Raw genomic sequence first — 25,740 nt, 5'->3', positions numbered from 1 at the left:
AAATGATATGAATATGTTAACAAACCAACCCTAAGGTGGCAAAGATAATTTGTCCCCCACCAAAGCCCTAAAAAATGAGATCCCAAATTCCTGGCTCCCAAGCTCTCTTCCAATTTTATTGGGTCCAATCTGCCAAGTGATTCCAAGATCATGGGAGCAGTTCCCTCTGTAGCTTCCTCTCCCCATTCTCTTTCCCACTTGGTGATGTATCTTACCACCTTATATCATCCCCATGTTGACTGCCTCTGTACACCCACCTTTTTGTTGCATGCCTGTACTTTCTGTACTGTTCACCCCTGCACCCTTTGACTGTTACTAAAATGTAATTGAAACATTACTCCTTACTGCCATCATGGTCTATCCTAGCAAGGCGCAGACATGTCTGCCCCATTTCATAATTCCATAAATTAATTCATTAATTGAAAATTTTAATTAAAAAAAGAAATCTCTTTATTATTCATAATAATGGAGAGAACTGGGCCAGCACTAAGCAAATTGTTGAAAATGATACATTATTTTGTAATATAGTCAAAGATATAGGAATTACATATTAACTCTAACCTACATGTCTAGTTCCTAATCTGGAAAAGGTCCCAAACAGACAAGAATAATTCACCTATTGTTAACACGGTTTACTGGGCAAATTTGTTGTGATAATTCTATTCACAAACTTTTTTTTTCCCCCCAATTGAGCCTATTTGCTACAATTGAGAGCTTTCTATTAGTACTACTGTTAAATTCTCAAATATTCTAGCAATAACAAGGCAAATGGGCTAGTTATATCTTAAATTTAACATTTAAAAATTTGAATTCTATAAGTCAAAAAGAAATTTAAGACCTCTTTGCAAGATTAATAGTAGATTTTAATCTTTCACTATCAAAAATCACTTAGTGAATTAATTTACTTTGCTAAAAATGTAGAAAAGTTATATTTAATTTAATTTTCATTTAATTTAAAGATCAGTGGTAAAAAATTAATTTTCATGGCCACTAAATCCTACTCTAATTGTATAACTTTTTTAAAAAAATCAGTTTGAAGATTAACTTGTCTATCACAATAAGTTTCCAAGTTTTTATCAATATATGTGATAGATCATAAAAACAAAACCAAACAACTGAAAATCCATAGTTCTCCATTTATATATTCATAGCTTAGCCCCATAAATGCTTTGTTGTTTATGATTGATATGTGTATGACTTCTACTTTAAGAGGCAAACAAATTGGTATATTGTTATAATTTTATGGGGATATTTTATTTATCTACTAATTTCATGTCCTTTGAAGAACTAAATCCTGATAAATAAAGTAACAAGAGGCAGTACGGAATAGTATATGAACTAAACTGAGAGCAGGGAAGACCTGGGGTTCATTTCTCCCTTCTCAGTGTAAAAGGTAATACTCTTAAGACTATAAGGTAAAAATCACTTGGTACAGAGAGCTTTTCCAATGAAAGTGCCTTGAACAACAAAATCACAGGTCCAGACCAAAGATAAAAGCCCAAGGCAGAAAAATATCTAGTGGAGAGTCATTAAAGGGCAGTAATATAAAATAGATTTCCAGCTACCTCTATTCATACAAAGGGATAATAATTGTCATATAGCAATAAGGTAATGTAGATTAAAACCCTTTAGTTGGCAAAAGTCAACCACATTCAAAGGAGATTTGAAGTCAAACAATAGCCACTTTACACATCTCAAAAGTATTTTGTTTGATAATTTGTGAAAGTTTCTTTGCTGTTTCTGAGCTTCTTGTCTATGATCTATGGCAAGGTATAATTAAAGCTAAAAAAATGAGTCAAGATGCTACACAAAAGATACTTCTCAATTAAATTTTAAAATAAATGTTTTGAATATATCAAGGACCATTTTTTAAGGTTGTTGAGCACTGATGAGATATGAAACAAATAAAACATACTGAGCCCCGGGGATACAAATACAAGAAAGTTCACATTCCAAAAAGAGGAGAAAAACATCATATAAAAAGCAGAGGGAATACAGTGAGTGAGGGGAAGGTAGGTACAGGAATGCATGCCAGGCCATAAAAGCTGCATGGTTTGGAAATGGCCAGGAAATGTGGAAGAGGGTTGTTTCTAGACTGAAAGAAAAGGTGATAGCTCACCTATTAGAGCCCAAGATGGTTCTAAGGCAGATTCTAAGGCCCAGGTTTCAAAGAGGACAAAATGATGATAATGGTCAGCATGTGGGCATTATGGTTTAGAAATAGGGATAAGGAAATGACAGAAAGTGATTTTTTGTTTACATTTATGTTGAAAATATGGTTTCAAAATATTTACACTCATAATCAAAGAGCTGGAAGGGACCTTATATAGTCTATGAAGCTCAAACTTGTTGTTTTATAGATTAAGGAACTAAATAGCCACATCTATTAATATCTGACGTAAATCTCCTGTACACCCTTCATTAGAGAACTAATGAGTAATGAAAGGCAATGGAGTACAATAGATAGACATCTGGCTTCTGAGTCAGGAAGACCCAAGTTCAAGCTCCATCTTGAACACATGCTGACTATGTAACTTCTGCTACTTAACTGCCAATATAACCTTGAGAAAATTACTTTACCTTGCTAAGAAAGATTCAGGTTTCTTACTCTGTTAAATAAGTTGAACCCAAAAGGCTCTTATTATTGGACACAGCAAACATCTTATATTCAATCAATTCAAATATTTAATAGGTGCCCACTATGTGCAGGAGATTGTACTAGATACCATCAATCAGTCAATAAAACTTATTAAGCACTTGAAATGTGCTATACACTGTGATTAGTGCTAGGAATATAAAAAAGGCAAAAGACAATTTGCTCCCTCAAAGAGCTCACAATATAATGGGTCTAAGAATGTACTAGGAATACAAAGACAAAATATGACAATGTTCTGACACCTACATTTTGAAAACCCAAGTAAAATTGCCTACTAATTTTTAAAGGCTCTCCACAGTAGTGATCAATCACCCATTAAACACTTATTGTGTGCAAGACATTAAAAAACACTGGAGATAAAAAGATAAGAAATTGTATCAATGTTCTAAGCATTAAAAATTCCAATACAGAAAGGAGAGAAGTTATATACCCTAACAAACACAATTAACATTAGAATTATAAATAACTAAGAATATAGTATGAAATAAGATTAGGGAAATCATTCCTAACTTGAGGATAAGTGAATGCTAAATAAGGGAAAGACAAAGTGATAATTTGTGTTAAGACTTCATAACCTTATAGATTTAGAAGACCTCCTATGCATAGCGACTACACCAAGCACAGGTCCAGTATGGGGGGTGATCAAATTTGAATGGAAGAAGAAATGTATGAAATAAAAACTACTTGCCAGGAAAAATTATTTAATTTACTGTATTTCTATCCTCCTATCTGCAGGTCCAGCAGTCTATCCACCATCCTACCGAACTGAAAAAAAAAAAAAAACTAAAACTAAAGTATAAGATATCTCATACGAAAATAAATAAATAAATAAATAAAACTAACCTGGAGGGGGGGGGGGAGCAAGAATAGATAATTTAAGAATCATCGAACTACCTGAAGTCAAGCCAGCAAACATCACCTACTTTGTACCAGAAACCAAAGCACTAGGAATACAAAGAAAGGGAATAGCAAGGAGGGGCAGGGAGTCCTTGGTTTCAAGAAGCTTACACTCTAATGGGAAAACAACATGGAAATATCTATATAAACAAGATATAAATCAACATATAGGCATAAATGAATGAAATGTACAAAGATACATAAAGAATAAATTGGAGCTAATCTCTGGGGAAGGCACTAGCATTAAGGGAAATCAGGTATGGTTTCTTGCAGAAACTAGAATTTTAGCTGCTACTTAAAGGAAATCACAGAGTGGAGATAAGGAGAAAGAATTCCAGGCATGGGGCAGAGAGTGAGAATACCCACACTTTTAAAGATAGAGTGCCTTGTGAAAGAAATATCAAGTAGGGCAGGGTCACTAGATCATAATAAAGTACATGGAGGGAAACAAGAATACTGAAAGTACAGGAAAGAGTCACGCTATGAAGGGATGTAAAAGCCAAAAAGAGGATTTTATATTTAATCCTACATATGAGTGAGAGCCACAGGAATTAATTGAAAAAGGAAGGTACAAGGTCAGATCTGTATTTTAAGATCACTTTGATAACTTAGTAGCAAGAATGGGGAAAGATAGACCAGAGAGTTAGGAAGACCAACCAGCATGCTCTTACAAAAATATCTATGCATAAGCTGATGTTGATGGCCTTATACAAGTATAGTGGCAGTGCTAAAAGAGAGAAGTGGCCATATATATGTTGTGAAGGTTGAATTCAAAGGCTCAGAAACATTATATATGAAGAAGGGAGTGTGTGATAAGAGTGAGAAGTGACATCTAGATTATGAGTCTGGGTAATTGGGAATAAAGTGATTCCCTTAACAATAGAGAAGTTGTAAAAAAAAAAAAAAAGGAGGCCTTGAGAGAATAGGTCAATTTTGACCATGTTTTTAAGAAAGTCAGGACCAAAAAAAAAAAAAGCCTAGATATATTTCAAGAAATCATAAAAGAGAAGGCAGAGTCAAGATGGCAGCATAGAGGCAGCAAAAGTTCAGACCTCTGAAAACCCTTCCTTACCAATTACAAACTAAATGCGCCTAGAAGCATGAAAATCAAACCTAAAAACAAGACTGAGCTAAGGAACCCTCCTGCTGGACTCTATTTAAAAGGAACGCTCGCCAAAAGCCAGAATTCAAGAACACTCAGGTTTAAGGGGAAGGGAGAAGGATGGTCCAATGACCCCTCCCCCATCTAGAGCTCTAAGGCTGCAGCAGTAGCTGGAACCTCTGGGCGGGCAAAGGCAATGGTCTGGAGAAAGTACCTTATGGGCAAGGCTGTGCCAGTCTCAGAGCATTGAACAAAGGAGGTGAGGAAGTAGTTAGGGAAGGAGTGCAGAGCAGGGAGCCTAGAGGCGGCAGCAGAGATGCTCCATATTGCTCGCCAGTTCCAGGAGGTTTTGACCTCAGGGCACATCCAGCCCAACCCAGCTAGACTTAATCCCATCAAAAGTCTTCAGAGGTCAGGGAAGCTCAAGCTCCAAAACCCCTCCCTCACAGACTGCTGAACTTTAATCAAATCAAAGCCTCCAGAGGACAGGGAAGCTCAAGATCCAACAACCCTCCCCCACAGACTGCACTGCGAGATCTCCTAACAAAGCTCCAAGAGGGGAGACTGACAGAAAACCCTAAAACCAAAAAAAATGAGAGGAGCAAGAGCACAGACAACTGCAAGTAGTAAAGAAGAGGTAAATATGAGCAAACAACAGAAAAAGAAAAAAAATTACAATTGACAGCTTCTATACAGGCAATGAACTAAGATCAAACTGAACAGAGAAGGATGAGGGAACAATAAGCAATAAAACAGAAAACCCAATTGGATACAGGCTTTGGAAGAACTCAAAATACCATTCAAAACACAATTAATAGAGGTTGAAGACAATTGAGAAAAGAACTTAAAAACTAAGATAAGTCGTCTGGAAACAGAGGCACTTGAACTAAAACTAGAAAATAGTGTCTTGAAAGCCAAAATCGACCAGCTTGAAAATGAGGCAAAGGAGATGAAAGATGAGGTAAAGAGGATAAAAGATGATATCCAAAGAAAATCAGACTAGAAGGAGAAGGATGACCAAAAAGCCAGGAATGAAATCCAGTCTTTAAGAACCAGAATACAATAACTAGAATCAAGTGACTTCACAAGGCAGCAGGACAAGATAAAATAAAATCATTTCCAGGAAAGACAAATTAAGAATCATTGGTCTACCTGAAGACCAAAACAAAAGAAAAAGTTTTGGCATCATACTACAGGAAATTATCCAAGAAAACTTCCCTAGATATTCTAGAACAAGAGGGAAAAGTAGAGATGGAAAGAATCCATAGATCACCTCTTGTAATTAATCCCCAACTAACAATACCCAGGAATGTTATAGCCAAATTTAAGAACTATCAGACTAAGGAAAAAATATTATAATCTGCCAAGAAGAAGTCATTCAGATACCATAGAACTACAGTGAGGATAACACAGGATCTGGCTGCATCTACAGTGAAGGACTGAAAGGCATGGAATATGATATTCCAGAAAGTAAGGGAACTAAGTCTACAACCAAGAAATAACTACCCAGCAAAACTGACTATATTCTTACAGGGGAAAGTATGAACATTTAACAAAATAGAAGAATTCCACATATTTGTAAAGAAAAGAACAGACATAAACAGAAAATGTGATGCCCAAGCACAGAACTCAAGAGAATCAGTAAAAGGTAATTTAAAAAAGGGAAAAAGAAAAACAACACAAAGAACAAAAAACCTGGTTTTTTTAAGAGACCCAATAAGTGAAAATTATATGAATCCCTATAAGAAAAGAGGTCATTGGTAATGCTTAAAAAATGTTATTATCACCCGGGCAGCTAGAAGAAGTACACTTATAGGGAACCATGACAAACTATATAGGATGAAATGACAAGACATAAATATGTACATAGATATATGTATACATAAATACATACATATGTGTGTGTATATATATACATATATATACACACAAACACAAATAGAGCTAAAAAAGAGGTTAATACTAAAAGAAATGGGGAAAAAACTGAAGGGGAAAAATTTATATGTCACAAAAAAAGCACATGGCAGGAGGGGGGAGAACATCAATATACTGAAAGGGTAAAGAGGTTGGAGATAGGAAATACTCTACTCTTACATGCATTGAAATTAACCCAAAGAGAGAAGAACAATCCAATCCATTAGGGTAGAGAATTGATTTGTCTCCTATAGGGAAGTAGAGGGGTAACAAACAGACTGGTGGAGAGGGAAGCAATACAAGGGAGGGAATGGGGGGGTAGTTTAAAAAGACTGTAAGGAAAATAAGGGGGGAATAAGAAAGGAGGAGGGTAGAAAGGGAAGTAAAATAAGGGTGGGAATTAGGGGGACTGATTAAATACAAAACATTGATGTAGAAGGAAATACTGAAAGAAGAAAAGGCAGGACTAGGAGTAGAAATCAAAATTCTGGGAAATAGACAGCTGGTAATGATAACTCTAAATGTGAATGGAATGAACTCATCCATGAAATGCAAGCAAATAGAGTGGATTAGAATCCAAAGCCCTGCCATATGCTGTCTACAAGAAACACACATGAGGAAGATAGATACCCATAAGGTCAAAGTAAGAGGATGGAGACAAATCTATTGGACATCAACTGAAAAAAAGAAGGCAGGAGTCACAATCATGATATCAGACAAAGCTAAAGTAAAAATTGATCTAGTTAAAAGAGATAGGGAAGGTAACTACATCCTGATAAAACGCAGTATGGACAATGAGGAAATATCAGTACTCAACATGTATGCACCAAATGGCATAGCAGTGAAATTTCTGAAGGAGAAACAAGTGGAGCTCAAGGATGAAATAGATAGAAAAACTATACTGGTGTGATACCTGAACATTCCCCTATCAGAACTAGATATATCAAACCAAAAAATAAATAAGAAAGTAAGAGAAGTGAATGAAATCTTAGAAAAATTAGAGTTACTAGATATGTGGAGAAAAATAAATAGGGACAAAAAGGAATATACCTTCTTTTCAGCAGCATATGGTACATTAAAAAAATTGACCATATATTAGGGCATAAAAACATTGCAAACAAGTGAAATAAAGCAGAAATAATAAATGCAACCTTCTCAGACCACAATGCAATGAAAATAAAAATTACTAAGGGTACATAGAGAGCCAAATCAAAAATTGAATGTTGGCAAAAAATTAGAAAATGAGGGGATGCCCTTCAATTGGGGGAATGGCTGAACAAATTGTTTTATATGTTGGTTATGGAATACTATTGTGCTCAAAGGAATAATAAAGTGGAGGAATTCCATGGGGACTGGAACAACCTCCAGTAATTGATGCAGAGTGAGAGGAGCAGAATCAGGAAAACACTGTACACAGAGACTGTGACATTTAAAAGAGTTGGAGCCATAAACTGTGGCATTTAAAAAGAGTGTATGCCATAAACTGTAAGAGTTAAAATGGTTGGATATAAATTGTGATAAATATAAGAGTGGGTGAGTAAATTGTGACCGCAGAAAATATGTTTTCACTTCAGTGTCTTGTTTTAAATCAATATATAAGGTGGTCGCCAGGGAAATATTCCCAATTATGAAAATATACCCAAGTCAAGTGGGTTTTATAGAGAATTTAATTAATAATGCAATGAGGAATGAGAGAGAGAGAGAGAGAGAGAGAGAGAGAGAGAGAGAGAAGAGAGAAGAGAGAGAGAGAGAGAGAAAAGAAATAAATGAGAAAAGAATAGGCCGGCCCAGGCAGCCCTGGCCAACCCAGGCCTAAGCCCTAAAAGAAGAGATCAGTCAGTCCTAATCACTCACCATAAGATCTGTCCAAGCAAGGATTCTAGTGACACCAGGACAGCTCCATCTCAGCTGCCTTCACCAGTTCAATCCTCAATCTGAAATGTCCCCAAGAGAGTCTCAAGAGAGACCCTTCAAGGCAGCCTTTCCCAGCTGACTCTGTTAGAGAGAGTTTTTCGTCTCCTTTTAAAGGGCATTTTCTCCTTTGCCACCTCCCCTAAATTCTTACATCTACCAATCACAGTAGACGTTTTTCAAAGGACAGACCATTCTTAGTTCACACCTAAGAAGGTGTGAACTTTTGAGTAATTCACACCAGGAAAGCTCTGAGTAAGTTTCTCAGCTCTTTGTTCCTTGTAAATTCACAAGTTGCTTGACCTTTATAGGTACTTAGCACCCCTTTCTAAAAATAGGCATGGCTTAAGTATGGGTTTAAGTACTTTTCACTGTTCAGCAAGTAGTTTTCTCCCCTAAAGCAGTCTTAAGTACGGGTGGAGTAGAAGTCTTCATATTTTTGTCTAAGTAGAGTTCTCACATTTTAGATCTAAGTAGCTTCACTATTTAAAATGGGGAATAATCCCAATAGGGAATTGTCCCAATGAAAAATTCCCCAATGGGGAATTTTTTTACATTCACAAGTCTGAGAAATTTCAAGATTCACAATCCCCCCTGATGATCACTGGGAGACTAGCCTCCCCATTGATCATTTTACATAATCAATTTGTAATTCTAAATGCACTTCTAACTATAGATATAACCAATATTCAATTTTCTAAGAGAAATTAGAATAGTGAGAGAGGAAATAGAAAAGAAAGAAAGCAAAACCAATGTTTTGCTAGGCGCATTGACAGAAAGCCAAATTAGGGGCAGTCCCTTTTGGCATAAATGTGTACAATTACAATAAATGTTCAATGAAAGTGCAGTCCAATCAACCATATCCAAAGTTCATTCTTGATCTTCTTGATGTAGTGTGAATTTTCTGGCATGTTTCTGCAACAATTCATTCTCTGGATATAGGAGTTTCAAGCTTCTTTCTTGAAGATATTTTCTCTAACAAAATCTAAATCTTGGATTTTCATAAATATACAATCTCAAACAAAAAATCAAAATTTTTAGATTTTAAATTAAAATACAATCCTCCCTGAAGTAGGTGTTAAAAAAACATTCAATTCAACTCAGAATGCAATGTTGAGTTATGGGGGTGTATGAGTCAATTATCAAAAGAATAGAAAAACACAATCAAAACATAAGGAAAAAAATTCAAAATAGGCCCTTGTATAGGTCCAATTCAAGGTAAATTCTATCCCACAAGTCTCTAGGACAGAATGCAGTAATATTTCATTTATCCATTTGCAGCCAAGACTACAGGAAGTTGCCATAATGTAAGAAAAAAAAAGAATTAGAATTCTATTTTGATAGGGAAGCATCATTCCCCCTTATGATCTTTTTGTCATTCTCAGGGATATAGGGAGCCAGCATGATAGTCAAATTTTGTAATGGTAAGAGTACTTCACAAAGAGTATAGATACCAGGAAGTCCTACGACTTAACGTATGTCAAGGGTCGCAACCTCAAGTCTCACATTAGTATTTCCTGTGTGCTATTTTTGGCACTATTTCAGGTTAAGTCTGTGCTCCTTGTTTTTATCCCTTTTTTTCTAGAATCAGATACAAACATTAATCACAGTCCTATAATATTTTATCAATAAATGGCAGGTTCCCATAGTTTAAAGCTTTTGGTGTATGCATTGATATTATAGCAAGTGTGTATATTAAACTTGTATTACTGCAAAAAAATAATATTAATTATGTGTACCTTTAGTATAAGAAATGAGAAAAAAACAAATATTCTAATCAAAATAAAGAAAAGCAATAATAAAAAATAAGGAAAAAATCAGTAATTCAATGTGTTTTTTGAAAAAAAAGTATCCACTTGTCAATGGATTATAATCTACAATTCATGTGATAAGATACAGTCAATCAGTCTCAGGAGAAGATGCTTTCTTCACATGTGAGCAATGAATCCAAGAGTCCTTTTCTCCAATCTTTATAAATGTTGGAGTAGTTAATAATATTTGGAATGGTCCTTCCCACGAAGATTGAGTTGCTCCAGTTCGCTTGAAATTCTTAATATAAACTTTATCTCCTGGTTCATTTCATGCAGAGAAAAATCTAGTGGTCCGGCTTGTACTGCAGCTCCGGATTCATGAAGTTCATGTAGTTTATGCTGTAACTCCTATATATACGAAGCAATAGTAGTATCTCCCCCTAATAGTGATGTATATGCAGGGGAAAAAGGTTTAGCCTGTATAGGTGGATGTCCAAAAAGCATCTCAAATGGTGAGATGTGTAAGTCTCCTCTAGGCCTGCTTCTAAGATAAAATAGGGCCAGAGGAAGGATTTCAGGCCATTTAAAATGCGTCTCAGTACACAGCTTTCCAATCATAGTTTTAAGTTCTTTGTTCATCTCTCAACTTGTCCTGAGCTCTGGGAATGATATGGAACATGGAATTTGGGAGTTATTCCCAAGCTGTGGTACAATCAAATGTAATGGACTTCTCCATTAGTGGCAATGCAATGACCCTGAACAATTTGGAGGAACCTACAAGGAAAACCACTATCCACATCCAGAGGAAATATAGTGGGAGTAAAAACACCAAAGAAAAACAACTGCTTGAATACATAGGTCGAAGGGATATGGGTAGGAACATAGTCTCTAAATGAACATCTTAGTGTAAACAACAACATGGAAATAGGTTCTGATCAAGGACACAGGTAATACCCAATGAAATTGCGTGTTTATTGTGGGAAGAGTGGGTGGAAAGGAGGGAGGGAAATAATGTGATTATTGTAGCCAAGGAATAATGTTCTATGTTGACTAAATTAATTAAAATGGGAAAAAAAAAGAAATTTAAAAAATTAATTGGAAATTAAAAAATACGATTCTCCAAAGTCGGTTAAAGAACAAATCATAGAAACAATTAATAATTTCATTGCAGAAAATGACAATGATAAGATATCCTTTCAAAATCTATGGGAAGCAGCCAAAGCAGTACTCGGGAAAATTTATAACCTTGAGTTCATATATTAACAAGTTAGGAAGGGCAGAGGTCAATGAATTTGATATGCAAATTAAAAAAATAGAAAGTGAACAAATTAAAAATCCTCAGATGAAGACTAAATTAGAGATCCTAAAAACCAAAGGAGAAATTAATGAAACTGAAAGTCAAAGAACTATTGATTTAATAAATAAGACTAGAAGCTGGTACTTTGAAAAAAACAAGACAAAGTACTGGTCAAATTAAAAAAAGGAAAGAAGAAAACCAAATTGACAATATATATGATGAAAAGGGAGACTTCACCTCTAAAGAAGAGAAAATTAAGGAAATCATTAAAAACTATTTTTCCCAATTATATGGCAACAAATATGGCAATCCAGGTGATATGGATGAATATTTACAAAAATATAAGTTGCCTAGATTAACAGAGGAAGAAATAAATTACCTAAACAACCCCATATCAGAAAAAGAAATTGAACAAGCCATCAAAGAACTCCCTAAGAAAAAATCCCCAGAACCAGATGGATTCACAAATGAATTCTATCAAACATTCAAAGAACAACTAATCCCAATATTATACAAACTATTTGACAGAATAAGCAAAGAAGGAATTCTACCAAATTCCTTTATGACACAAATATGGTACTGATTCCAAAGCCAGGCAGGTCAAAAACAGAGAAAGAAAATGACACACCAATCTCCTTAATGAATGTAGATGCAAAAATCTTAAATAGGATACTAGCAAAAAGACTCCAGCAAGTCATCACAAGAGTTATTCACTATGACCAGGTAGGATTTATACCAGGAATGCAAGGATGGTTCAATATTAGGAAAACCATCCACATAATTGACCATATTAACAAGCAAACCAACAAAAATCACATGATTATCTCAATTGATGCAGAAAAAGTTGGGTTCAACTTATTTAACAGAGCAAAAGATCCAAGCTTTTAGGACATAAATGCAGTATTTGACAAAATCTTCTGGGAAAAATTGAAGACAATATGGGAGAGATTGGGTTTGGATTAGCATCTCACATCCTACACCAAGATAAATTCATAATGGGTGAATGACTTGAATATAATAAAGGAAACTATAAGTAAATTAGACGAACACAGAATAGTATACTTGTCAGATTTTTGGGAAAGGAAAGACTCTAAAACCAAGCAAGAGCTAGAAAAAATCACAAAATGTAAAATTAATAATTTTGATTACATCAAATTAAAAAGGTTTTGTACAAACAAAACCAAATGCAACCAAAATTAGAAGGGAACCAACCAACTGGGAAAAAATCTTCATCACAAAAACCTCTGACAAAGGTCTAATTACTCAAATTTATAAAGAGCTAAACCAATTGTACAAAAAAATCAAGCCATTCTCCAATTGATAAATGGGCAAGGGACATGAATAAGAAATTTTCAGTTAAAGAAATCAAAACTATTAATAAGCTCATGAAAACGTGTTCTAAATCTCTTATAATCAGAGAGATGCAAATCAAAACAACTCTGAGGTATCACCTCACACCTAGCAGATTGGCTACCATGACAGCAAAGGAAAGCAATGAATGCTGGAGGGGATGTGGCAAAGGCTAGATTGCTGGTGGAGTTGTAAATTGACCCAACCATTCTGAAGGGCAATTTGGAGCTATGCCCAAAGGGCGCTAAAAGACTGCCTGCCCTTTGATCCAACCATAATAACACTGTTGGGTTTGTACCCCAAAGAGATAAGGAAAAAAGACTTGTACAATAATATTCATAGCTGCTTTCTTTGTTGTGGCAAAAATTGGAAAATGAGGGGATGCCCTTGAATTGGTGAATGGTTGAACAAATTGTGGTATATGTTGGTGATGAAATACTATTGTGCTCAAAGGAATAATAAAGTGGAGGTATTCCACAGAAACTGGAATGACCTCCAGTAATTGATGCAGAACAAAAGGTGCAGAACCAGGAGAACATTGTACACAGAGACTAATATACTGTGATACAATCGAATATAATGGACTTCTCCAATAGAGGCAATGCAGTGATCTGAACAACTTGGAGTGATCTACGAGAAAAAACACTATTCACATTCAGAGGAAAAACTGTGGGAATAGAAACACAGAAGAAAAAACAACTGCTTCAATTAATGGGGTGAGGGGATATGGGTAGGGATGTTGACTCTAAGTGAACATCCTAATGCAAACAACAACAACATGGAAATGGGTTTTGATCAAGGACACATGTAATACCCAATGAAATTGCGCATCAGCTACGGGAAGGGTGGAGTAAGGGGAGGGAGGGAAATAATATAATTCTTGTAACCAAGGAATAATGTTCTAAATTGACTAAATAAATAAATTTAAAAAAAAGAAATCATAAAACTGTCCAGATCTTTTGTAAGTAGATGGCAAAGTAAAAAAAGAAGGTATCCACTTATATTGGACACAGATAAGGCAATGGACATGCAAAGAATCTACAAGATCACAAAAAATAAAGATGATTACATTTTAACAGAAATTACTTGTTACTAATGGTAGAGTCATGAATATCATGACCATCAAATTTCTAGGACAGTTCAAAATTAGTTCAAAGCCAACAGAATAAAAATGAGGAAAAGATAAAGTATGCAATTAAAAAAACTCATTAAACAATTTAATGATAAAGAAAAACAGAATATGGATGGAGGAGAAAAGGCAAACTCCAACTACATTAAATTCATACATATGTTTAAATGATATAAATCAACACCAAAGCAAATGCCTAAAGTCCTCAAAAAAAAAAAAACATACCTATAGCAACAAATAATTGACCTTTGTCCCAAGAGAAAAAAAAATGTCACCCAAGGGCAATACCAGTTTAGTACATAAACTTATTTGCAAACGACTTATGAATAAGGATGCTAGAAAATTATGAACTATATCAGCATAAAATAGAAATAAGAGGATTAAAAATTTTTATAAGCAGCTTATAATGAGATCCAACTAAGCAAAGTTATCCCAAGAACACTGAAGAACTAAAATGGTAAGACCAACAAAATAATGGGAAAAATTTTTTAAACAAACATCACTTTCAAGGACAGTATAGTCACCACACAGACACAGTCCTAAATATGATTACTACAAAGGTAGAAATTATATTAAAGAGAACAAAGACAGAAAAAAACATCTAGATTATTTTAACTATAAATAAAAAGTTGACACCCAGCTAGAAGTTATGCAAATGTGAAGACATTGAGGGCTTGACTGACTAATAAAGTCTATGAATGTGAGAAAAATAATGCAGTGAAATTTTCAAAGCAAAAACAAAAAACTTGGGAGCCTAATAATATTAAAACTGGATACCCAAGAGAACATCAGCAATTATAGTCTCTATGCCTACCTTTTTAACTATAAAATTTTTTGGAAAATAGACTGAAAAGACATACTTATTGTCAGTATTTCTAGGGAACAAGCATAGTTTCATAAGTGATATTTTACAGTAAACAACATCACACAATCAACTGAAAGACTAGAGTATACAGGAGCTTCCTAGTTACTTGAGTATAAAAAAGCCAGGAGAGCTCAAGATGCTCCTGGATGCTTTGCTAGCAGTCTACCATGGATAACTCAAAGGAGTTTCACTCAGCTGAATCAATTCATGGTGTTCTTAATGTATATGCTTGCTGAAAATCCTTCTCCTTTTATGGCTAAGTAAATCTCTCTTTGTTAACTTCTGAATAACTGTTGAGCGCCTCATTTCACTCCAATATCTAACATAAAAATACCAGGAAATTGGTCTGTTCTCAATCCTAAACTTGAACAGCTACATTCATTAATCTTAGATCTTTACTTCCTTTTATTAAAACATTCTCTTCCAGATCTAAATTTGCAATAATAAATTATATTATTTTTAATTATATTTTAATAAATCTAAGTTCATGATCCTATGATCATAATTCAATGAAACTAAAACTAAGAGAAATAATTTCTCCTTTCAGCACTTAGAATTTCTGATAAGTATTTCAGAATAAAATTAAATCATCAAATAACAGGCATTTATTAAGAGCCTAATATGTGCCAGACACTGTGCTAGATGATGAGAATACACAGAAAGGTGGAGAAAGCTCTAACATCAAGAGCTTATACTACACTGTACAAGACATATACATGTGTAAGTAAACACAAAAAATATAAAAGTTAGGGGTCTAAAAAGCCTTGACACATGCAGCTGAGAGGATTGAGAAAGGTCTGTTGTAAAAGGTACTCAAATCACCTGGCTCAAATAAAATATACTCTTTGATACTGAAAACTTGAAAATGCTGAATCACCAACAATGACATCTGAAAAATTAAAGAAAATAGGAGTGTGTTATAGGAACTATACCAACCAGAGTTTTCTTCTCCCCCTCTGCAACAGGGGTTAGTTTTCTCTAAAAGGTAACCAAGTTCTCCTCATGTATTCATCCCTGTTTCCCCTGAAGAAGCTTCATGGTGAACTAAGAGCATGAAAAATCCAATATAACTAGAGTTACCATTGTCTAAGAAAGTTATACAAGCTGACCTTTGTGTTTTTAATAGAATTCAACTCTGACTCCACTACCCTCCCTCTACCTGGGAGAGCCAAAAGCTTGCTCTGACCAGAACTGTACACTGCTGAAATAGTGCTCAGTGAAAGAAGTGTAGAAAAGAGTAAATTAAGGCAAAATGTCAACTTTTGCATGTGGCTCCACCAGCTCTGAAAAAAAAAGAAAGGAAAAGAGACTAGATATGGTTAGTTCTAGTCCCCCAGAAGTCACTTTGTGCAAAGGACCAAGGCCAGGAAATGTGAATTCCCTAGCATAGGAAGAAGCTGAGATAGCTTTGAATTCTAGTCCCTAGAAAATTACCATCAAAATAGAAGAAAGAAAATGATCAAAAGGGGACTATCAGGAAAAAGACTAAAATTATGAAAGATTTTTAACATTTTAAAAGCCTTGAGTACAAGAATATAAACTAACACAAAAGATATAAATAATAGGAGGGAATACAACCTCTAGATCACCTAAAGAAGTACAGACACTTAAAAATATTAGAAGGAAACTAAACTGATACCTGTAAAAGCAGAGGATCCTCTAAGATTCCCAAGGGGGCATAGAACTACAAACAGATGCTCTCAAATGGCATAAAATAATAATGGTAAAAGTGGAATTCATGGCCTGCACAGTAACAATAATTGGCTGAATTGAAAAACTTGAAACTTAACCAAAGAAACAATTGAAAGAACTAATTGGGAATGCAAAAACACAGAAATGAAATACAAACTGAAAAAAAAAAGAAAAGGGAAAGCAATAATGTATCTCCATAGAAGTAAAACATAGTGATCAGTCTCTTAGAATGGATGTGTAAACACCTTAAGACTATAATGTGTGTGTGTGCGTACAGAGATAGAGAAACACCTATAATGTCTCCCAGAACACAAGTCAAAAAACCTTAACATGAGAAATCTAAGAAAACTTCTCAGAACTTCTGAATACAGAAAACAAAGTGGCTAGTTGAAAGAATTTACAGAGTACCTGGGGGGTAGGAAGTGGAAGGAGGAACTTTATGCTGCAAACTCCAAGGACACATAGTGGCTAAATTTCACAATTGCAATGACAAACAACAAATTCTGCAAGAGACAAAGAGAAAGATCAGTAAATATAAAGGAATGGAAATTTGGGCAACACAAGATTATTCAATCTATAGACACTAGAAATTCCAGGTGGAATTGGAATAATATATTATGAAAAGCAAAAGAGCTCAAGATGCAAACCAAAGAGATGACTGTTAAAAACTAAGCCTAATCATCAGTGAAAAAAGACATTCAATAAAAAAAATCTGAAGCATTCCAACAAAGAAAATCATATCTGTATATTATTTGCTTTGCAAACACACCAAGCAACAGAAATACAAGAAAAATAAACCAACTGAACAACCAAGGGAAGCAAGCAATGAAATAAATTACCCCAGGAAAAAAGGAAACAGATAACTATAAAGTTAACAACAACAAATAATAACAAAGATCATTGAGAGATTTCTCTCTTAAAGTACTCTAAGAGACAAGGCTGAAAGTGGAAAACAGAACTGACAGTTGGATGAACAGTCCTGAAACATCAAATAGTAAACCTTACAACCCTGTATCTATTGGTTAATCAATGTCTTTCTGGCACTAGATAGAAGAATGGAAGAGTGTATAAAAGGGAAGTGAGGAGAAGATACAAGGGAATGTGATGTACCCTAATCAAATCAAGGTTTAACAATGAAGGGAAACAAAAGATTATTTTACTGACTGATCTTTTCAGCACTAATGGAAATTATATCTTAAATTTTTCCCTTTTTGTTTATTCTCTGGAGGTGAACATTCACAAGTTATTCTTCAAATATTAAATCTATGGCTATACGTAATGTTCACTCTTCTCAGATCTTTTGAAGTTTTTTTAAAAATTAATCTGTTCATTTCTTAAGGTACAATAGTATTTCATCACAACCAAATCCTATAATTTGCTTAGCCATTCCACAATTAATGTACATACTCTCTCACCTTCCAATTCTTTCCCACCACAGAGAGCTGCCATAAATATTTTGGATATTTGGATTTGGTCAATATTTTGGATCTGTTTGCCATATGATGCTTTCTATGGTGTGGGGAGGGAAGAGAGGGCTCATACCTAGAAATAAATTCTATTAATTAAAAAAAAGAAAATGAATTTGAGGAAACCTTTTTTAAAGTTTGTCTTCAAGCAAGAGACATGAGAAGACATAGCTCCTTTGTAGATAGAGGGGATAGACTACTATACCAGGTGCCAAATATTCCATATAATGTCAGATTTAATCAATTTATTAATTTTACTGAATTTTTTTCTTTTCTTTCTCTTTTTCCTACTTGTTTTTGAAAAAGTATTATAATAGAAAGTTATCTGGAATGGGAAGGAGAGATACAGTGAAAAATCTAATGTAAAAACAAAAGACATCCATAAATATCATTTTAAAATAATAAAATAAGTGCAAGTTCAGTGCACTTCAGTGCACTTCAGTGCAAGTTCAATTTAAGTCTGAAGCACAATGAGAGGGGAGTTAATGTGATCTTGGGCTACACTGAGAGGCACAGATTTCAGAAATGAATTGATAGTAATACTGTAGCTTCCATTAGAAGTAATAATTTCAATACTGTGTTTAGTTCTGGGTATCAGAGTTTAAGAATGAAAATAGGAAGAATTATCAGAGGAGGGCAATACGGATGATGAAGAGCAACGAGACTATGTCATATGAAAAATATCTGTCAAAGAAACAAAGGATGCTTAAGCTAAAAAAAAGGGGGGAGGGATACTTGGGAAGAATGCAGCTATCTTCCAGTTTTTGAAAGGCCATGTGAAAGTGTTTAGAATAGTTTTATAAGAAGAAATCAACAGTCTTTAAGAAATAGAAAAAAATTAAATTCAGTTAGAATGTTGAGAATTATTCAAGTTTATCCAGGGAGAGCAGCCAATACCTAAAATACCCACTACCAAGAAGGCTGAGGCTTAATCTTAATCTCTTGAGTTGAGGAGTTCTGAGTTGTGCTAGTAAAGTGACTTGGGTGTCCCATTAATGGAACTGGAGAGAGAAGCCACCAAGTTGCCTAAGAAAGGGGTAACTTACTTGTGCTTATATGATTAAATCAATTGATAATATACATCACAATCACACCCAGAATGCTTAAGGGCTTATATGCATGACCAAACAGATATTCAAGGAATTATAGGCATGATTTATTTGGTGAATTATATTCTCTGTCACTTCCAAAAAGTTCTCTTTCTTAGTCTTGCTTTTCTAGACTTAAATTTAATCTTTTGTTTTTTAATTTAAAAAAGACAATGTATTTCTACAGGTATATCTAAAATATGCAATAATTTTCCCATAGCTTCACTCCCAACCTCTTACCAACTCTGACTACACCCTTGATAGGTGATATGAGCCTATGTATTACTTTGTTCAGGATCCAGGGTTTTCATTTAATACTTTAGAGTAAAATATCTACAGATGATGAGTATGTGCATATATGAGAATTAAGACTATAAATCAACAATGAGAAACCAATTATGGATAATAAAGGATAGAAAAAAAGTTATAAAAAGTTGGTCTGGCTATATAAAGCCCACTAACTCTAATAATTTACATTGATTGCTTACCATTTAAGCCTAAAGATCATGTGTTATAATATACATATTATTCCATATCACATGTATTAATATTTATTTTGAACTTTAAAGTTTGTGAAGCAGATTACAAACAGGAATTTTGTCATTAATGTTGAATTAAATATATGCCTAAAATTTCTAAACACATAATAGTTTATAGTTTCAAATAAAATCTTTTTGTTCTTTGTATATTTAAATCTTCACAGTTGCTTAATAATTAAGTTCATAATAAAAATAAAATTTTAAGTAAAAAACATATTGTCAATAGCCATCATCACTTTTTTCCTACCTATTAAAATTATTGAGGTTAGATAGAATTTTCAACAGATCTGGTCAACACAGAGGTCAAACAGGAAATGATCATGTTGGCCAATACTATAGTTGTGCAGTTAGGGAGATGCTGTAGCCTTTATAATACTCCTGTTGCAGCTGAAATCTTGTTCTTGTGGCACACACTACATCACTACACTGCTATGTTCCACAAGTTCTCCCCTCCCTACAAAACCTTGCAGTCTCAAGCATAAATAAAAGAGTGGCACCAGTAAGAGGCAAGTTGGCAGATTCCCAAAGAGCTCTAGTGCCTTTACATTTTTTACTTCCTCTATATGGTTAGTGTGGATCAGATCAGGTATAATCATACCTAGTAATCATACAGGTAATATCAGAGGGAGAGGGAGAACAAGGAAGAGTACTCAGGATTTCAGAAACAATCCCCATCACCACTGACAGCTCACCAACCAAGCCAGCCTAGCAGAAATGACTCTCCTGGAATTATTAGAGATGTGTAAACCTTAAAATTTCTTAGACTTATAAATGTTGGAAATTTCACCATTGGGAAATTTCATACTTGAAAAATTTCCTACTGATAGTCTATTGGAATGTGAACCCCATTGGCATGGGAGGTTCCTTCTCCTCCCTATCTAAGACTACTTTAGGACAGAAACCTTTTGCTAAACAATGGAAAGGGCTTTGACCTATGCTTAAGCATAGAACAGGAAGTTCTTTGAGTCATGATTGATTTTAGAATTGATACAATAGAGATACTTGGAATGACAGAACCAGGTCTTGGAACTTCCAATCTCCACCCTGCTCAGGGTAACAGGATTTAGGAAGGGCTGCAGCATAGATCAAAATTTAATTATTTGAGAATATGACCTTCAACAGACATGTGCAAAGCCACAGACCTCTGGGCGGTCCTGGGTTAAGCTAGAGCCACCATTGGCACAGGGAAGACATGGTCAGTGATTGGTAGATGTGAGAACTGAGGGGAGGGAACTTGGATGGTTTCCTTAAAGATAGCGGGGTCTGAGGACTGAAGGAGGTTGGAGAGTTTTTGCTCTGAGAGGTTGTGCTCTGAGAAGCTTGCTCTGAAGAAAGCTGGAGGTGGAGGCCCCTGAGACTGTTTCTCCATTTTGGTCACGTGAGTGATAGGGACTGATCGCTTTTCTTTGCCTCAGCTATCTAAGGGCTTGGGCCTTTTGGCCCAGCCTAAACAGAGGGGGTATTTAAGTCCTATTCCCTTCTCTCTCTCTCTCTCTCTCTCTCTCTCTCTCTCTCTCTCTCTCTCTCTCTCTCTCTCTCTCTCTCTCTCTCTCTCATACTTTTCTTCCTCCTGTTTGTAATTAAACTCCATAAAAGGTTGACTGCTGACTTGAGTTTTCATTAAGGAATTACATAGCTGAATTCCTTGGCGACCTTAAATTAATATATATCAGTCTTTTAAAGTGATTTCCTTGTCACAGATGACATATGCCAGTGAAGTCAAACAACCTCAAATAACCATTTTGCTTCAGACCCTAATAGATAGCTTAGGACCCTGAACCCCAAAAGAAGCCTAAAGCAAGTGCACTCCACATCTGTGATGAAGCTTCCAGGCTTTATAGTCCATCATCTGACTTGCAAATGAAACTTTCTTTTTTCCCACAATTAGAATTCAGGAAAACGGAGAAGGGAAAACAAAGGGGGAAAGGGGAGCAGGAAGTACAAAAAGGGAGGGAAAGAGAAGGGGGAGGGAACTTAACAGACCCACCCAAAATAAGAAGGGAACAAAAAGAGAGGGGGTAGAAAGGGAAGCATATTAAGGGTAGGGATTAGGGGGACGGATTAAAAGCAAACCACTAGTTGAAAAGGATATAGCAAAAAAAGAAAAGACAGAACTAGAAGAGGATATAAAAATGCTAGGGAATACACAAGTGTCAATCATAACTTTGAACATAAATGGGATGAACTCACCCATAAAACGAAAACAAATAGCAGAATGGATTAGAAACCAAAATCCTATCATATGTTGTCTACAAAAAACACACATGAGGCGGGTAGACACTCAAAAGGTTATAATGAATAATGAAGCAAAATCTATTGGGCCTCAGATGAGAGAAAGAAAGCAGGAGTTGCAATCATGATATACAACATAGCCAAAGTAAAAATAGGTCTGATTAAAAGGGATAGGGAAGGTAACTACATCCTGATAAAAGGCAGTATAGATAATGAGGAAATATCAGTAATCAACATATATGCACCAAATGATATAGTATCCAAATTTCTAAAGGAGAAACTAGTGGAGTTGAAGGAAGAAATAGATAGTAAAACTATACTAGTGGGAGACTTGATCTTACCACTATCAAATCTAGATAAATCAAATCAAAAAATAAATAAGACATAAAAAATGGGAATGAAATCTTGGAAAAATTAGAGTTAGTAGATATGTGAATAAAAATAAATAGCAACAAAAAGGAATACACTTTCTTTTCAGCAACACATGATACATTCACAAAGACTGACCATGTACTAGGTCATAAAAACATGGCAAACAAAGGCAGAAAAGCAAAAATAATAAATGCAAACTTTGCAGGTCATAATGCAATAAAAATAATAATCAGTAAGGGTACATAGAGAGTCAAATCAAAAATTAATTGGAAATTAAACAATGATTCTACAAAATCACTTAAAGAACAAATCATAGAAACAATTTCATTGAAGAAAATGACAATGATGAGACATCCTTTCAAAATCTATGGGATGTGGCCAAAGCAGTATTCAGGGAGAAATTGATATCCTTGTGTTCATTCATATATTAACAAATTATGGAGGGCAGAGGTCATTCCAGTTTGAATCACAAGCTTTCATCACCTGCCACTAAATAACTTAAACTAGGCTATCTCATTTAGTTCAGTGTTTATCTGGCCATGCTAGCATCTGTATTGAATTGCTTTTGCTTTCTTCTTTATTTTTGTCTTTATTATCAGTTTTTGGGGCAAATTTCTTAACTTTTAAACATAGGTCCTGATGATGGAGGAATTGAGGGAGGGATTGAAGGAGTTACAGCAGCAGAAGCACATGGAAGTTTGCAGAAAATTAGTAGGGAGGAGCCCAAGGTGGATGAGGTAACCAGTACAAGTAAGATTAAGGAAATGTTGAGGATTTGGAAAAAAATTAAACAATTTATTGAAAAGACACACCTAGAAAAAGTTGCAACAGGTTGGGCATTGGAGCTGTGTGGTGACACTTATTTCACACATTATCAAAATGTTCTGAAAGGGAGGAAGAAACAACCTTCCATGGAAAGGTTTTGTTGAAAAAGTGAAATTAAGGAAAATGTGGTAAAACAGCCAAAATTCAATGAAGAAAATGATAATTAAGTAAAGTTAAAAAATAGAAATTAAATCTAGCAATAAAGTTAAATACCATAAGTAATGTGTAAGATCGATTTTGCATTTAAATGTAGCATTACATATGTAGAGATAAGTTATGTTAAGCAATAAGAGCACAAAATGAAAACCGTCACTTGCCAGCATCTTTGCCTGACCCCAAAGGTAAATAACATCTCATAAGCAAGTTTATTTCTTTACATTCTTATTACTTATAAATATGCTTGATATTTTATAAAGTACACTTTCTTATTTAAAAGCATATTAAACAAAATATTCACATGGTTTTTGGGGGGGACTGGAACAAATTAATTGCATTTCCATTCATTTAAATGAGGAAATTTGATTTGACACACAAGTTGGCCATGAAACAAATTAAATTCATGGGTCAAGGTACCACTGCAAGTCTTCTCAATCATAATCAGTCAGCAGTAATTTGTCCTCTGAACCACTATATCATTTATTCCTCCAACTTCTTTCTCATATACATTATCCTCTCCATCCACTGAAAAGCTATTCCTATTACTAAACATAAGGCTTATCTCTCTGCTGTATTTTTTTAGAAATTAAATTTTATTTTTTGTAATGGACAAAAATATATTTTCCCCCTTCTTTCCCAAAATGAGAATAAAAGCTAAACTTCCATTATAAACATGTATTGTCCAGCAAACTATCTTCATTGGCTAGGTGCAAAAAATATAGAGACAGAGACACTCATGAAGTATGCCTAAGTCTACACTTTTGTCTTTTACTATGTCCAGTGGCAGATAACATCTTACATCATTAGTCCTCTGTACTGACTGTTGGTCAGAGTTCCTAATTCTTTCAATTGTGTTTCTTTTTACCATATTGTTGTCATTGTATTTTAAATTGTTCTCATTCTGTCCACTATCACTTCATACAAGTCTTCTGGGTTTCTCTCAAACCATTCCCTTCTTTAGACCATTTCAGATAACAGGTTCAATTATTAGCAGCTTCCTATCACTCCTCCTCATTTGTAGAGATTTCTATTTGTATATCCTTATTATGTGAGATAATTTTCCCTAACTTTCCTTCTCTCCTTCTGCTCTTTCTTCCTCTCTTTCTTTACATTATTTTCTTAAGATCATCAGGTCATCTTAAGATCATCATTATCAACAGATATACTCCCAGGAATTCTCTCTAAATAGACTCCCTCTATGATCCCTAATGATATGAGTTCAGAGAGAACACCAAGGCATTTGCTTTATGTTAGAGGGAACAAAATAACTCTCACATATGTAAATATATACAAAATAAATGCAAAATAATTTGATGGTTTAGGAATCTGTAGCTGAGGACATTAGAAAAAGTCTCACATAGAAAGTAGTACGTGGGCTAAGCTTTCAAGAAAACTAAAGATTATAGAAGATGGGGGAGAGGAAGGAATGCATCCCAGGCACAAACCATACAGTGTAAATAGGAAGAGAGGTGAGAAATGAAATTTTCTATAAGAAAAACCATAAGGTCTGTTTGGCTAAACCAAGGACTACATGACAAAAGAAGCTAGAAAGGTAGGTTGGGAGCTAAGGTGTAAAGGGCCTGAAATACCAAAGACAAAAGCTCTAATTTCAGAAAGAGAACTAATGAAGTCAAATTACATGGTCAGAGTAAGGCTTTAAGAAAATCACTTTTTGGCCATAGAGACAAGCTGGGAAACCGACTGGTCTGGAGCCAGAGCAATGGCGGAGACAGACCCCAAAACTGTACAGGACCTGACCTCTGTGGTTCATACACTTCTCCAGCAGATGCAGAACAAATTTCAGACCATGTCAGACCAGATAATTGGCTGAATTGATGATACGAGCAGTCACATTGATGATCTGGAGAAAAACATCGCTGACCTTATGACCCAGGCAGGGGTAGAAGAAATAGAAGGGAAAAACAAAATACCAACTACATGTAATAGTTAAAGATTTTGTTAGTCATTTAAAGTGAACTCTTGAAAACGTTTTTCACAAGCCAAGAGGTAAAGGAAGAGATTTTCTCAACTACTATGTGCAACATTTTTTTTAAGTATAAAGCTTGTATTCCTAGAATATGCAGGTTAGTTAGATTTCAAGGTGATTTATTTTTTGATTTTTTGAATGTGGTAGCTTCAACTATATGACATAAAATGTGTAAATATTTGTAAACTGAAATTCTGACTACTCTTGGCTAAAATTTTCAAAAATTTTAGTGCATTTTTTGTCAAGTCATTTGTCATTCCTTTTGTAGTTATTTCAGTTTAACAAGAAATTGGTACAAGTTTTTTTTTAAGAAATGTATTGATTTTTTTCAACTGTTATCAGATTCTCTTTGTGAACTGAAGTACCTAGAGTCAATGGTTCGTAATTCTTAGCACAAAATTACTGTTGTGCTAATAACAAATAAATGGTATGTTGACCACATTTTTAAAGCAGACAAAAAAAAAAACTGAGCATTTTGTATTTGTGTCATTGCTATGTTTCCAAGATTGAG

At 34.7% G+C, this 25,740-nt stretch overlaps 1 protein-coding gene and 1 pseudogene across 34 annotated transcripts in view; one reads left to right on the top strand and one right to left on the bottom strand.

Annotated features, from left to right (window-relative positions):
* The window catches only part of MEF2A (myocyte enhancer factor 2A), a 226,294-nt gene that overhangs the window by 178,331 nt on the left and 22,223 nt on the right, over positions 1 to 25,740 (bottom strand). For 9 of the 34 annotated variants that reach the window (XM_056807230.1, XM_056807217.1, XM_056807142.1 and 6 more), the window contains exon 2: positions 16,973 to 17,067. The exons of the other annotated variants lie outside the window; for them this stretch is intronic. The gene's annotated coding sequence lies outside the window, so the exon portion shown is untranslated. The remainder of the gene's footprint in view (positions 1 to 16,972; positions 17,068 to 25,740) is intronic. 34 annotated transcript variants of the gene reach the window in all.
* On the top strand, positions 24,963 to 25,193 carry LOC130455817 (heat shock factor-binding protein 1-like; annotated as a pseudogene).

This window comes from Monodelphis domestica, chromosome 1 (genome assembly GCF_027887165.1).
Source record: "Monodelphis domestica isolate mMonDom1 chromosome 1, mMonDom1.pri, whole genome shotgun sequence".
In the NCBI taxonomy this organism is placed as follows: domain Eukaryota; kingdom Metazoa; phylum Chordata; class Mammalia; order Didelphimorphia; family Didelphidae; genus Monodelphis; species Monodelphis domestica.
Note: the sequence above shows the minus strand (reverse complement) of the source record. Positions and strands in the feature narration are given on the sequence as shown.